Here is a 13,634-nt window from a genome sequence, read left to right on the forward strand (position 1 = left end):
CGCACAGGCATTTTTTAGAGTGTATGGTAAAACAAAGTGCAGTCCACTTTAAAGAACTCACATCAGGTTCTTTCGCTATACGCTGCTGCGTTAGTTTGAGAGAATTTTGAGTATTGAGGGCATATCTGCTCTTCAGACCGATATTAGCAACGTCACCCGCGGGTGTAATAATTGGCTTATGGAACTTAACACCTTTAAATGTAGATCCATGAGGTTATCCCGTCAAAATAAGATTTGTCCCTCCTACTGTATTAATAACACCACCTTGATTTCTGTGTCAACCTATAAATATCTCGGTGTTCATATAACTAACGATCTCTCCCGGAACATCCATGTCGAATATATCACTAACAACGCTAATCGCTTATTAGGCTATTTCAGAAGAAACTTTTCCCTTGCCCCTGTTTCACTTAAAATTCTCCTATATAAAACTTTAGTGCGCACAAAACTTGAATATGCAGGCTCCATCTGGAACCCTGGCGTATCCCTAGCATCATCCATTGAATCCATTCAAAATCGCTCCGCACGTTTTATAGTCTCTAACTATCACCGTACAGCCAGCGTCACATTCATAGAAGCATCTCTATATTTGCTCAACCTCTCCAATCGTAAAAAAATAAAAAAAAAAATTGCCTCTGCTTTTTTCAGAACATTTATCACTATAACCCAGCACTTCGAACCTCATTATTTTCAGGACCATCATACATATCGGCGCGCCGATCATCCACTAAAAGTAGGAATCCCCTACTGCATCACCTCCACCTTTTATGCCTCCTTCCTGCCCGTGACCGGCCGTCGACTGGAATCGCCTTCCCGCATCCGTAGTCTCACTTACTGACGCTGCTGATTGTAAAACCGCCATAACTGATGTTCTTTATAATGTTCCATAGCGATTCTGTACCTTGTGTTCTGTTTTTTGCGTTTTATTTTCATTGTTCACTTTATATTGATGTAAAATTTCACTCCTCTCTGTAATGCCTTCGGGCCCTGAGAGCATAATAAATGAAATGAAATATAACTCATCGACTTTGCCAAAATAGCTGAGACAAATTCAAGCTCAGAAAATGCCAAATGCAAGATTCTTTTATGAGTAAAACCTGCTTCTCGTCGAACTGAAGAGAAAGCGTCGTGGGTCATTCGCGTGCTTAGAGCGAAAAGAAATGTGCGAGCGGAAAACATGAAATGCCGTCCTTCCTCGGGTTTCGATAAGTCAGGTACATCTGCGATCAAATTATAATTAGTCTTTTGTTTTACTTGGGTACGAAAGAGTCTTAGCATGTTTCTTCCTCTAAGAAATCTTAATTACGCTAATTCTCACAGCGCTCAAAACTCCAGGCACTTCACCAATCGTTTCTACCGCCAGTTCATAAAAAGAGCATAGCGACCTGACTGTAAGCAAGCGTGGCGGTAGAGAAACGGAGCAAACCTGCCCTAATCTCAAAACAAAATTACCTTGTGAACGGAGTAAAGGTCCGTTCACACTCTTGCGACCGAGTATTCAGAGAGAACAGACCGGTTTTTAAGCCTCTTGCGATCTCTTTGGACCAGCTCCGCTGCAGCGCATCCGGTCCTAAGAAGTCGCAAATAGCTTAAAAAACGATCGGGTCTCTCTCGGCCTTACTCGGTCGCATATGTGGTAATGGCGCTTAACGTTTTGTCGTTCGATTGGTCGCGGAAATAAAGAAAAAAAAAATCGATTGGTCACGAATTTTCGGCATATGCAGCCGGTGGTTCAGTGGTTTACTGCCCTGTCACGCGCATGGCCCGGGTTCGATTCCCGGCAGTCGCTATATCCTTTTCACCTTTTTTGAGGGTGTGAGGTTAAAAAGGTGCCAAACGAAAGCCATGGAGCCATATTTTTCCAAATGCAATGGTCGGTTTGGTTGGTTTCAGCTAAAGTTTTTCTGTTCGCATTCGCAACTCACCCTATCTTCCCACGTAAAATCCCTTGTCGATCACCAGTTGACATGCGTCGCTTTATTTTATTTTGTCGGCATGCATTTGTTTTGTAGGAGAGAGTGATACCACATGTGGGGGTATATAACAGGCAGCCACATCTAGCTTCACTTATAGCCATGTATCTTTATTAAGTCTATAATATTAGAAATCATTGAAAAAAAGTGAAAGCCGTTTACAACTTCCTGTAACGCCGAATTGGAGCGCAGCTCTTGAGGAGGAGGAGTGGAGGGTATATTCCTCCTCCTCCCTCGTGATCATGCCTGCTAGTCCTCCTCCCCTCCTGCTCCCCCTCCCTCTCCTTTACCACCTCCTCGTCCTTCAAGCTCCTCCCCTCGCCTCCGCCTCCTCGTCTCTCCTCCCCCCCTCCTCCACCTTCGTACTGCATTCCTCCTCGCCGCTGAAGTCATGTGACCCCCTCCCCCCGAGGTCACGTGACCCCCCCGAACCAGACAATGAGGGGAGGAGGAGGAGGGGGAGGAGGAGGAGGGCAGAGGTCCGGGGGTCACGTGACCTCGAGGGGACGGGATCACATGACCTTGGGCGGGCCGTCACGTGACTTCGGCGGGGGGAGGGGAGTCAACCCCCCGGGGTCACGTGACCTGGGCGGGGGAGGAGAGAGGAGGAGGAGCGGGGGGAGGAGGAGGGGGAGGGGCGACGCCGACGCCGACGCCGCACAGGCTGGAAACGGGTCATGTGACCCCCTCCCCCCGAGGTCACGTGACCCGCCCGGACCATACTACACAAAGAGGGGAGGAGGAGAAGGAGGGGAAGAGGAGGAGGAGGGGGAGCAGGAGGAGGGAGGGGCACGGTTACGCCGACGCCGACGCCGACGGCGACGCCGACGCCGACGGCGACGCCGACGCCGCTCAAGCTGGAAACGGGCCCCTAAGAGCTGCGCTCTAAAACACGACAGGTCTCCACTTAGCTTGACTTCCGACGTCTCTGAAGGACGCAAAAGGCTGAAAACAAGAATCCGGAACCGAGCGCCATTCAAAGCTTAATGTTTTCCAGACATCTCATAAGGCTGAGATTACTCCAAGTTGAACTAAACTGGGACAAACTTAGGAAAGCTTCACTTTCGCGAAAGCTCTCCATAAACACTAATAACTTAAATTGTCAGAGATTACAGTAGGAAGTTTTTATACTCTCAGCACACTGCAAAATAATAATAATGCAATACAATCAGTACAATACAATACGCACAACCTTCTTAAACATGATGTGTGTTTTTCGTTTATGACTCACCCGCATTCTGTCCAAGTTCATATATACAGTGTGGAAGTCAGTGTAGTTAGACATAATTTTAAAAAATTCAAAGCCGTTCACAACTCCCTGTAACGCCGAATTAGAGCGCAGCTCTTGAGGTGGAGGAGGGAAGGATACTGAGGGGAGGGTATACCCCTCCTCGTCCTCCTTCTCCACCTCCTCCTCTCATTCTTCAATCTCTTTTGGGGGGGGGGTCACGTGACCTCAGACATCGGGGGGAGGGGGGTCACGTGACCTCGCCGTTACGCTGACGGCGCCGGTGACGTTGACGCCGACGGCGACGCCGCTCAAGCCGGAAACGGACCCCTAAGAGCTTCGCTCTAAAAGTGCTACCCATAAAAGTACGTAACACCAAGTGCTCCAAACACGCACTATTTAATTGAATTATGCCAGGTCTCAGAGTTTCCAGTTGTCTGAAAATTCTTGTTTTTGAAAAAACAGGACAATTTATTTAATAATGCAAAATGCTATAGCGTCGACATAGCACATGTGCTGTATGCCGCGAGATGCCCACGACGACAAATTGTTCTTATGCAACAATATTACACGGTTGTTTTTATAGCTGCGGATATACAGCAGCTGCCTGGCTATTTGTCGTCCTTCCCGAAAGAAAGAAGGGAGCAAACCTGTCCTAAACGAGACCACCTGGAAAGCTAACGGCTCAGATGAAGTGACTTCGACTCGTAATGCAGGCGTCGGTGGTTCAGTGGTAGAATACTCGCCTGCCACGCGGGTGGCCCGGGTTCGATTCCCGGCCGACGCAAACGTTTTTATTTGCTGCTGACACTTGGTTATTCTAGGTTCAGCACCCGGCTGTTCGTTTTACTTTCCCAGACGCGGCTGTGAATTTGCCACATGGTTTTCGTCACCTTCTACGAGGAGCGTTTCATTGTGATTTACACGTTATCATTTAGCTGCAGTTACCGGCAATTTAGAGGTCTGTCTACACGTTCATATTCTCGACACGTTCCTTCTGGACAGAAATGCACTTGTGCCTTTGGATTCGGCATCTTTTTTATACCCTCCCGGAACCCCTTTTTGGTAAAGTCACTGACGGGTGCAGGGACGTGCAAAACGTAGATTATTATGATTACGCTTCTTACTTCGTCATTACTTTTTCGAGGTTATTATCGGCTGATGCCGCAAGCACATTGGCTTCGAAGCGACAATTAGATGCACGGGACACGCCCTGCCTGTAATTATAGTGAGCCCATCAGTGACTGCGAAATGGCCTCCACGCAGTTTTTTTCTTTTTTTTTTGTTTGTTTATTATATCCCCGAAAGTGTTATAATTATTGTGGGCCAAAGAGTAAAAATGTCTGTGCGTCTACTTTCATGCACAACACTCGGAGAGCCAGTCACCGCAACTTTCGGATGCAGCTCAGGGAATGACGATGCCGAAATATATGTTTAGACTGAAACGCAGACTGAGTTGTGACATTCAACGATGCAATACGTCACGCTTGTATTGCTAAATGTCACCCCTCAGGCTGTGATTTTTGGTCTCAACATATGATTCCGAATGGTTATTTGCGGAGCTGCCTCCGTAAGTTGCGCGCTGATTGGCTCTCTGAGTGTTGGGCGTGAAGGTGGATGTACAGACTTCGTTTAGAGTGCAGGTTCGGCCGCCCGCATGCACGACCAAATGTCTAACAGCCAAACACGGCATTGCTTGCGTTGGCTGCAGGCAGGGTGTAAGATGGACAGGTGGGGAAACGGCTCATAGAAGCCTACCGCAGCGCCGTGACCGGATTGTGTTCTCGTCTGCTTGCAGGAACCCCCGATTTGCGACATATGGCGCTTTGGCGAGAGGAAAAAAATTAGAATCGGATTTGCATGGAACTCCATGGGAGAGCGCGAAAAATAAACTGATAAACAGTCCTTCATTAAAAACACACGAGAAACCATCTCCGTCAGTTTAGCCGGTCGCCACCGGTCACCCACCCAGTGTGAGAGTTCGCGGTAATCCACAGAAAAAGAGAAAACCGAGGGGGACACAATAAGGTCGCTCATTTGGCTCTCGTTTCCCCACCTGTCTATAGGTAAAACAGGTGAAACATAGGTGAAACATAGGTCTAAACCTATGTTTCACCTCATTATTCGCTCAGCTGATTTTGTAGTTCGCAGAGATCGCCTCTTTGAGTGTTTGGCCGGTAAGTAGACGCGCAGGCATTTCTTAGAGTGTATGGTAAAACAAAGTACAGTCCACTTTAAGAAACTCACACCACGTTCTTTCGCTATACGCCGTCGCGTTAGTTTGCGAGAATATTGAGGCTTATTTAACTCATTGACTTTGTCGAGACAGCTGAGACAAATTCAAGTGCCGAAAATGCAAAATGTAAGATTCTTTTATGAGTAAAGCCTGCTTCTCGTCAAATTTAAGATAAAGCGCTGTGGGCCATTCGCGTGCTTAGCGCAAAAAGAAATGGTCGAGTGGAAAAGGTGAAAAGTTGTCCCTCCTCAGATTTTGCTGAGCACATCTGCGATCAATATATAATTATTTTTTTTTACGTGGGTACGAAAGGGTGTTAGCATATTTCTTCCTCAAAGATATCTTACCATACGCTAATTCTCACGGCGCTCAAAACTCCAGGCACTTTTCAAATCGTTTGCACCGTGAGTTGTAATGAGAGCATAGCGACATGTCTGTAAGCAAGCGTGGCGGTAAAGAAACGGAGCAAACCTGCTCTAATCTCAAAAGGAAATCACCTTGTGAACGGAGTAACGTTTCGGCATTCGATTAGTCACGGCAATAAAGAAAAAAAAATTCGATTATTCACGAATTTTCGGCGTGGTTCAGTAGTTTACTCGCCTGCTACGCGCATGGCCCAGGTTCGATTCCCGCAATCACTATTTCCTTTTCATCTTTTTTGAGCATGTAAGGTGAAAAAGGTACCGAGAAAAGGCCATCCAGTCATATTTTTGAAAATGCACTGGTCGGTTTGGTGGGTTTCATCAAAAGTTACGTGTTCGCATTCGCAACTCACCTACCCTATCTTCCCATGTAAAATCACTTGTAGATCAGCTGTTGATATGCGTGGTTTAATTTTATTTAGTCGGCATGTATCTGTTTTCTAGGAGAGAGATACCACGTGTGGGTATATAACAGGCAGCCACATATAGCTCCACTTATAACCATGTATCTCTCTTGAGTGTATAATATTGTAAATCTTTGAAAACACACGACAAGTCTCCACTTAGTTCGACTTCCGACGTCTTCCAAGGACACGCAACGCTTAAAACAAGATTCCGTAACCCAGCGCCATTTAAAACTTTAACACTTCTCACCTAATCTTCTAAGGATGAGATTACGTCAAATTTTACTAAACTTGAACGAACGTGTGAAGGCTTCACTTTTGCGAAAGCTCTCCATAAACATTCATAACTTACATTGTCAGAGATTACAATAGGAAGTTTTTATACTTTGAGGAGACTGCAAAAAAATAATAATGCAAAATAGTCAGTACTACACGCACAACCTTCTTAAACATGTGCGTGTGTTTCTTATTTATGACTCACCCGGATTGTGTTCAAGTTCATATAAGCAATGTAGAAGTTATTGTAATTAGACATCATTTTACATTAAAAAGTGCTACACATATAAAAGCCGGGTCTCAGAGTTTGCAGATGTCTGAAAATTCATGCTTTAAAAAATTATACTAGTCATTGAATAATGAAAAATGCTATAGCGTCGACATTTCACATGTGATGTGTGCCGCTCAGCCTCCTCGGTGGCTCCGGCAGATTCCACTTCCGGCAGCCGAACCGTGCGGACGCGGAATGTTGAGCTCCGCAGGAGCGGTATCAGCGGCCCACGCGGGCCGCGGTGACAGGATGACTGTGTCGAACGATTATCAAGTAATTTTGCCGACTCTGCCGACAGGTTCTGCCGTTCTGAATACAGTTTTTCTTCATGGCGACGTAAAAGCCAGGCCCTACCGCATGGAACATTTCCGAGACGCCCTGGCTCGTTTGGCACTTCTCCCCGAGGTGACGGCCCTGTGGGCGTACCAAATGAACCACGTGTGGGCCGTCACCTTTAAGAACGCCGAGGGGAAGAAGAGGATGCTGAACGCCGCTGACTTCACCGTCAAGGAAAGCCGATGCGTCGTCGTCGACCCTACCAATCAGGACACACGGCTGAAACTTCACTGGGTGCTGCACAACGTCAAGGATGACGAAGTGCGGGCAGCCCTGGCCCCGTACGGAAAGGTGACGGAGGTCACCCGGGACAAGTGGCGTGTGCCTGGCTGTGCTGATATGGAGTCGACGACGCGCTCGGTCTCCCTCAGGCTCAAGGTAGGCGTCACGGTGGAGGACCTCCCCCACCAGCTACGCGTCGCGGGGGACCTGGCGCTCGTCGTGGTTCCTGGCCGGGCGCCTCTCTGCCTTCGGTGCCGGAGCACGGGTCATATTCGACGAGAGTGCCGGGTGCCGCGCTGTACGCTCTGTAGACGCTTCGGCCACGACGAGAGCCAGTGTGTCCGGTCCTACGCGAGCGTAGCAGGGCCCGTGGGAAGCGACCCGACGGCTGATCACATCATGGACGAGGTCGATGCTGAGGCAGCCGCAGAGGGGGGAGGTAATGAGCTGCTTGCCGATGCAACGCCCCCTCCTTCTGAAGCCTCTGCGAAAGGCGCCGGGCCACAACGCTGCAGCGAGCCGTCGTCGCCAAATGCTCCGGCAAACAAACCCGTTGACGAAGGCGCTAACCGAGACACGGCCTCAACTCCCGTGGCGGCAACCAGCAAAGGGCCCGAGACCATGGACGTCGGGGAAGCAAGCGTCAGCGGTGCTGTCGCCAAGAGGGTACGTGAACCGAACGACGACGGGGGAAGTGCTTCCAGCGCGGTCATCTCGGACGAGCCGCCTTTAAAGACGGCCCCGGTACGTCGACCGAGCTTCAGGCCGAAGCCCAACATCCCGCCGGACCGGAGACCGCCAGCAACACCGTCTTCGTAGTCGCGAGGACTCGGCAAACCGAAGGTACGCACCGTGCGATGAGTGTGCCCTAGCTCCTAGATGGCAGTACGACTTAAAACAGCCCTTCGCGTGGCCACGCTAAACGTTAGAGGCCTGGCAGCGAGGAGGCGGCAATATCAGCTAAGCCGCCTGTGCCTAGAGAACGATCTAGACACCCTCGCTGTCCAAGAAACGAAGGTTGAAAGCGAAGAGCAAACGGGTCGCATGGTGCAACCTTTCAGGTCGCGTTACAATGTATGCGTGTGCCACTCCGTTGGCACTTCGGGAGGCTGTGCTTTATTTCTTAGGAATTCTTTGGGTATAGTAGAAGAAACTGTAATTGTCTGCGAAACTGGTCGGTTAATTGTTTGTGATTTTACTTTTTCCGGGTTCCAATGGCGGATAGTATGCGTGTACGCTCCTAACCAAGAAAATGACCGCCGCATGTATTTTGAGCGCGTTGCCCGTTACGTTAACTGTGAAAGGTTCGTAATTTTAATGGGTGATTTTAATTGTGTTTGTGCCCCACAGGACAGGGTGCAAAACTCGCCGGTTCGCGATCAGAGTGCGCTTTTTTTGAACACGGTTGTACAAGAGTTCAATCTGGAAGACGCCGCGAATGTTTTATCTAATGTTAATTTCCCTCAGTTCACGCACTTTCAAGGTGAAAGCCACGCGAGGCTGGACAGAGTATACTTATCGGCGGGTCTCGTTCCGTTGATTGAAAATTACGAAGTTAAAAACATTTCTTTTAGCGACCACTGCATGGTCATGGTCACATTGGGTGCGAAAGTCACGAAGTCGCGCTTTAACTGGGACCTGTGGAAATTTAATGTCAAGCTCCTGCAAGACGAAACGTTTGTAAGGGGTGTTAATGAAAGTTTTAAAAAAATGCTTACAGCTGAAGCTAGCAGCTTTCATGCTACGTGGGAGGAATTTAAAGAGAAAATTAAAATTAGCGCGATTGAGCGAGCAACTTTTCTGCGACATCGCGAAACACAAAATGAAAGGGAACTCCAGTGCCAATTAGATTTCCTGCTAAGCGCCGAAAGCACGCAACCAGGAAAGATGACTAAGGAAATCAGACAAGTCAAAAGCCAACTTGAGCTTATCGACGCAGAACGTTACCGTGGCGCGGTCATAAGAGCTCGCACCGAAAGATTGTGGGCGGGCGAAATACCAACCAGGCGCTCCCTTGCTGATGAAAAAAGATACGCCCGACAAAATGAGATAAAGGAAATAGAGTACAAAAATACAGTGACCGATGACAAGAAAATAATAGAACGTGCCTTTGTTGAGCATTATCGTGATCTCCTGGGGAAGAGAAGACATATCAAGGAAGGGTTCCAAAGCGTGTTTCTTCCGCTGATGCCCACGTTGGATGACGAAGTGAAAACTAGTCTCGAGGCACCGATTTCCACCCGTGAGATAGAAAGAGCTATCGATGAGCTAAGCCCAGGAAAGTCCCCTGGGCCTGATGGCCTAGGCGCGGCCTTCTACAAGGCGTTTAAAGTTGAGGTGGCCGAGGCTCTGCACCGCGTAGTCACGGAAGCTTACGCGGTAAAGCAAATGCCCCCGTCTTTTCGACGGTCGCATATTGTCCTGATACCCAAAACTGATGAACCTTCAAAACTATTATCGGTAGGGGCTTATCGACCGATTAGCCTGACTAACGTTGATTATAAAATTGTTATGAAAGTTTTGGCCAGGAGACTGCAAGCTGTAATAACAATAATTGTAGGCCCCCATCAAACATGTGGCATCAAGGGAAGAACGATAGCCACCAACATTCACGTGGCCAGAAGCATTCTAGAATGTTGCGACGCACTTGAAGGCCGCGTTGCTATGCTACAGCTGGACTTAGAAAAGGCTTTTGACCGTGTCTCGCATGAGGTTCTTTTTTGCATCTTAGAACATGCCAATGTTGGTTCAGTGCTTTTAGAAGGTGTTAAAATGGCTTACGCGGAGTGTTCTACTAGTGTCATTGTTAACAAAAATGTAACCGAAAGTTTTAAAGTCCGGTCCTCGGTCAGGCAAGGGTGTCCGTTGTCACCCTTGTTGTTCGCAATGTACCTAGAACCGTTTTGCTTAAAGCTTATTCAGAACGAGAAAATACGCGGCTTTCGCTTGACCTCATGTGAGGTCAAGGTTCTCTCTTACGCGGATGACATCGCCGTTTTTTGTGATGACACCGATAGTATACGTGAGGTTGTCAAAGAAGCTGCTTGTTTTTGTAAGCTGTCGGGAAGCACCATTAACTGGAGCAAGTGCCTGGGATTTTGGCACGGTAGCTGGGAAAGCAAGCCAGCAGTCTTTGAGAATGTTCAGTGGGTTCGTGCACCTGTTAAGTATCTCGGGGTGCCACTCGAGCATTACCAAGACACAAGACAGTATTGGAGAGACGAAGCGGAACAGGCTCGAACGAAGACACTTAAGTGGGGGGGACACGGTTTTTCGATGTTTGCTCGCGCAACGGTCTGTAACTTGTTTATTGTGGCTAAAATATGGTATGTGCTGCAGGTGTTGTGCATGTCGAGAGCCGGTGTTCAGAAAATCCATAGAGTGTTTGCGGTCTTTGTTTGGGGTTCGGTGTGGGAACGCACCAGTCGTACAAACCTGTTTCGTTCAGTTAAAAGTGGCGGTCTAGGCCTGGTTCATTTGTTCTTACGGCAGGTGGTATCTAGATTTATTTTTTTGCGTGACCTGAGAAATCCATTTCTACGCAATGTTGTGCAAGTAAGGTTGAGTAGTGCATTGCCTGAATTTGTTGTGTCTTCTGACAATGTGAAATGCGGGAGGATCCAAGGTTTTCTGCGTGAAGTAGTTTTGGCTTTTAGATTTCTGAAGGTGCACTTTTCATTAGAATATTTGAGTTTGGTGCCGCGAAAGCGTTTGTACAAAGACCTGGTGGACACGGTTTTGCCTGTTCCTCTGTACCGTTCATTGTACTGTGCGGACATTGGTAGCGATGTGCTGAAAAGGGTCAAAAGAATGCCGATTCGACCGTCCGCAAAGAGTTTTTTTTTCCAGCTACATAGCGGCACGCTACCCGTTAAAACCTGGCTTCAGGAAAGGGGTCTTTTTGTTCCCTGGACGACAAATTGCCTGTTATGCCGTAAACCTGAAACCGTAGAACATATATTCCTCGACTGCTGGGATGCCATATTCCATTGGGACATCCTTCAGCGCACTTTAAAAAAGGATCTTCCTGTTTCACCCCGCGGCATTCGTTTCCTTCCGGTCGACAAGAGCGGCAGCGTGCCCTATGATATGTTCATGGTTTTGAGCCTCCATAGTATTTGGCGAACGCGGATGGCTGTGCGTCACGCGGACGTGGATGCGCGTCCAGTCCGAGAGTACTTCGTTGAGAGTGTTGTGCATATAAGGGCGATGTACAAAGCGCAGAGGGATCAGCCTGAATGGCTCCCTGTTTTGGACGAGCTGGTTGCTTTAAAACCTTTTTAATCCACCCGCGCCAGCCAAGGAGTGGCCGGCGATTTTAGCAATGCTCTGAGTGTATGTGTTGGTGTTTCATGCTCTGTTTAAACCAGGCAATAAAGAAAAAAAAAAAAAAATCCTCGGTGGCTCCGGGGCAAAGCGCCGGCCTACGGATCCCCAGGTGACGCGTTCGAATCCCGGCCGAGGTGCCCGCAATATGACGGAGGCATATTGCGGAGAAGGCGCCGTGTAACCGAGCTTTCGGTTGCGCGTCAAAAGATCCCCAGGTGGTCGAAATTAATCCTCAGTCCTCCGCTGGGGCGCGCCAGACGCCCTTTGTTGGTTTGGCACGTAAAACCCCCAAATTTGACTTTTGAATTCGTGCTGTGCGACGCGAGATGCCCAAGACGACGAACATTTCTTATGCACCAATACTACACGGTTGTTTTTATATTTGCACATTTACAGCAGCTGCCTGGCTATTTGTCGTCCTTTGCAAAAGAAAGAAGGGAGCAAACTTGTCTTAAACGAGGTCACCTGGAAACTAACGGCTCGAATGAATTGCCTTTGACTCGGAATGCAAGCGTCGGTGGTTCAGTGGTAGAATACTCGCCTGCCACGCGGGTGGCCCGGGTTCGATTCCCGGCCGACGCAAACGTTTTTATTCGCTGCTGACGCCTGGTTAATCTAGGTTTCGTGACATACCTTACATGGCACAAGCTCGGTGCTCCGCCCGGCTGTCCGTTTTTACTTTCTCAGACGCGGCTATGAATTTACGACATGGTTTTGGTCAGCTTCTACGTGGCGCGTAACATTGTGATTTACACGTTATCATTAAGCAGCAGTTCAGCCTCTGAATTGGGCTGCTTTTTTATGCCTTGCCGGAACCCGTTTCTGGTAGTGTCACTGACAGCTTCAGGAGTGCGCAATGCGTGGATTATTATGATTACGCCTCTTGCTTCATGAGCGGTTCTCGGAGATTCTGATCGCTGATGCCGCAATCACATTGGCTTCGAAGCGATAATCAGATGCCCGGGACACGCCCCGCCCGGTTTAAGCTGATTGTTATTATAGTGTGTCACGACGACGACTGAACTACAATCTAAAAAAAGTCTGTGCGTCTACTTTCACGCACGCAACTCGGAGTACCAATCACCGCAACCTTCGGAGGCAGCTCAGGGAGTGACGATGCCGAAACATATGTTTAGCCCCAAAGAAAGCAGTCTGAGTTATGACATTAAGCAATGTAAAACGACATGCTTGCATTGGTTAATGTCACAACTCAGAGAGTGTTTTTTGGTCTAAACATATGTTTCGGCATCGTCATTCACTGAACTGCCTTCGTAGGCTGCGGTGATTGGCTCTCCGAGTGTTGTGCGTGAAAGTAGACGAACAGACATTCTTTAGAGTGTATTGCTTCCAGTCCACCAATGACCGCGAAATGGCCTCTACACAATTTTTTTGTTGTTTTTTATTATATCCGCGAAAGTGTGATAATGATACTGGGCCATGGTTCGACCGCCCGCATACACGACCCAATGTCTAACGGCCAAATCTAACCAAGCGCCAGCCAATCATGGCATTCCTTGCGTTCGCGGCAGGTCGTGATTAGCTGGTAACTGGTCATGTTTTCACATCCCTTCCAACGCGTTGTACGAGCTGTTGGACCTTTCGTTGCGCATGTCTAAGGTCCAACCTGGCCTCCAGAAAGCATCACTTCTTCGGAACAGTGAAAGGAAATCGGCAAGCGATCTTTGTCTCCAAAGTCATATATAACGATTTTAATGCTGCATTCAAAGAAGTGATCGTTTTAGTTTGCTCACGAAATATTAATCATTCGTAAAGAGAGTGCAAAATAACCTATATTTTAATAAACTTTTCCGGCAAATTTAGAGGGGAAACTAAATTGGTTTATAGGTTACGGACATTATGGGGATTAGGAGTTTCTGTTCAAAGGAATTTTATGCTTTAAAAAATAAACCTGAAATAAATCTGCGAGGACGTTATAT

At 48.0% G+C, this 13,634-nt stretch overlaps 2 non-coding genes across 2 annotated transcripts; both read left to right on the plus strand.

Moving 5' to 3' along the window:
• Positions 1–3,917: 3,917 nt before the first annotated feature.
• On the plus strand, positions 3,918–3,988 carry Trnag-gcc. The gene has a single exon. It is a non-coding gene; the product is annotated as a tRNA-Gly (tRNA).
• An 8,220-nt stretch (positions 3,989–12,208) lies between these two features.
• On the plus strand, positions 12,209–12,279 carry Trnag-gcc. Its single transcript has one exon. It is a non-coding gene; the product is annotated as a tRNA-Gly (tRNA).
• The last annotated feature ends 1,355 nt before the right edge of the window (positions 12,280–13,634 follow it).

The sequence above is a fragment of the Ixodes scapularis genome, unplaced genomic scaffold (assembly GCF_016920785.2).
Source record: "Ixodes scapularis isolate PalLabHiFi unplaced genomic scaffold, ASM1692078v2 PGA_scaffold1__304_contigs__length_218370807, whole genome shotgun sequence".
In the NCBI taxonomy this organism is placed as follows: domain Eukaryota; kingdom Metazoa; phylum Arthropoda; class Arachnida; order Ixodida; family Ixodidae; genus Ixodes; species Ixodes scapularis.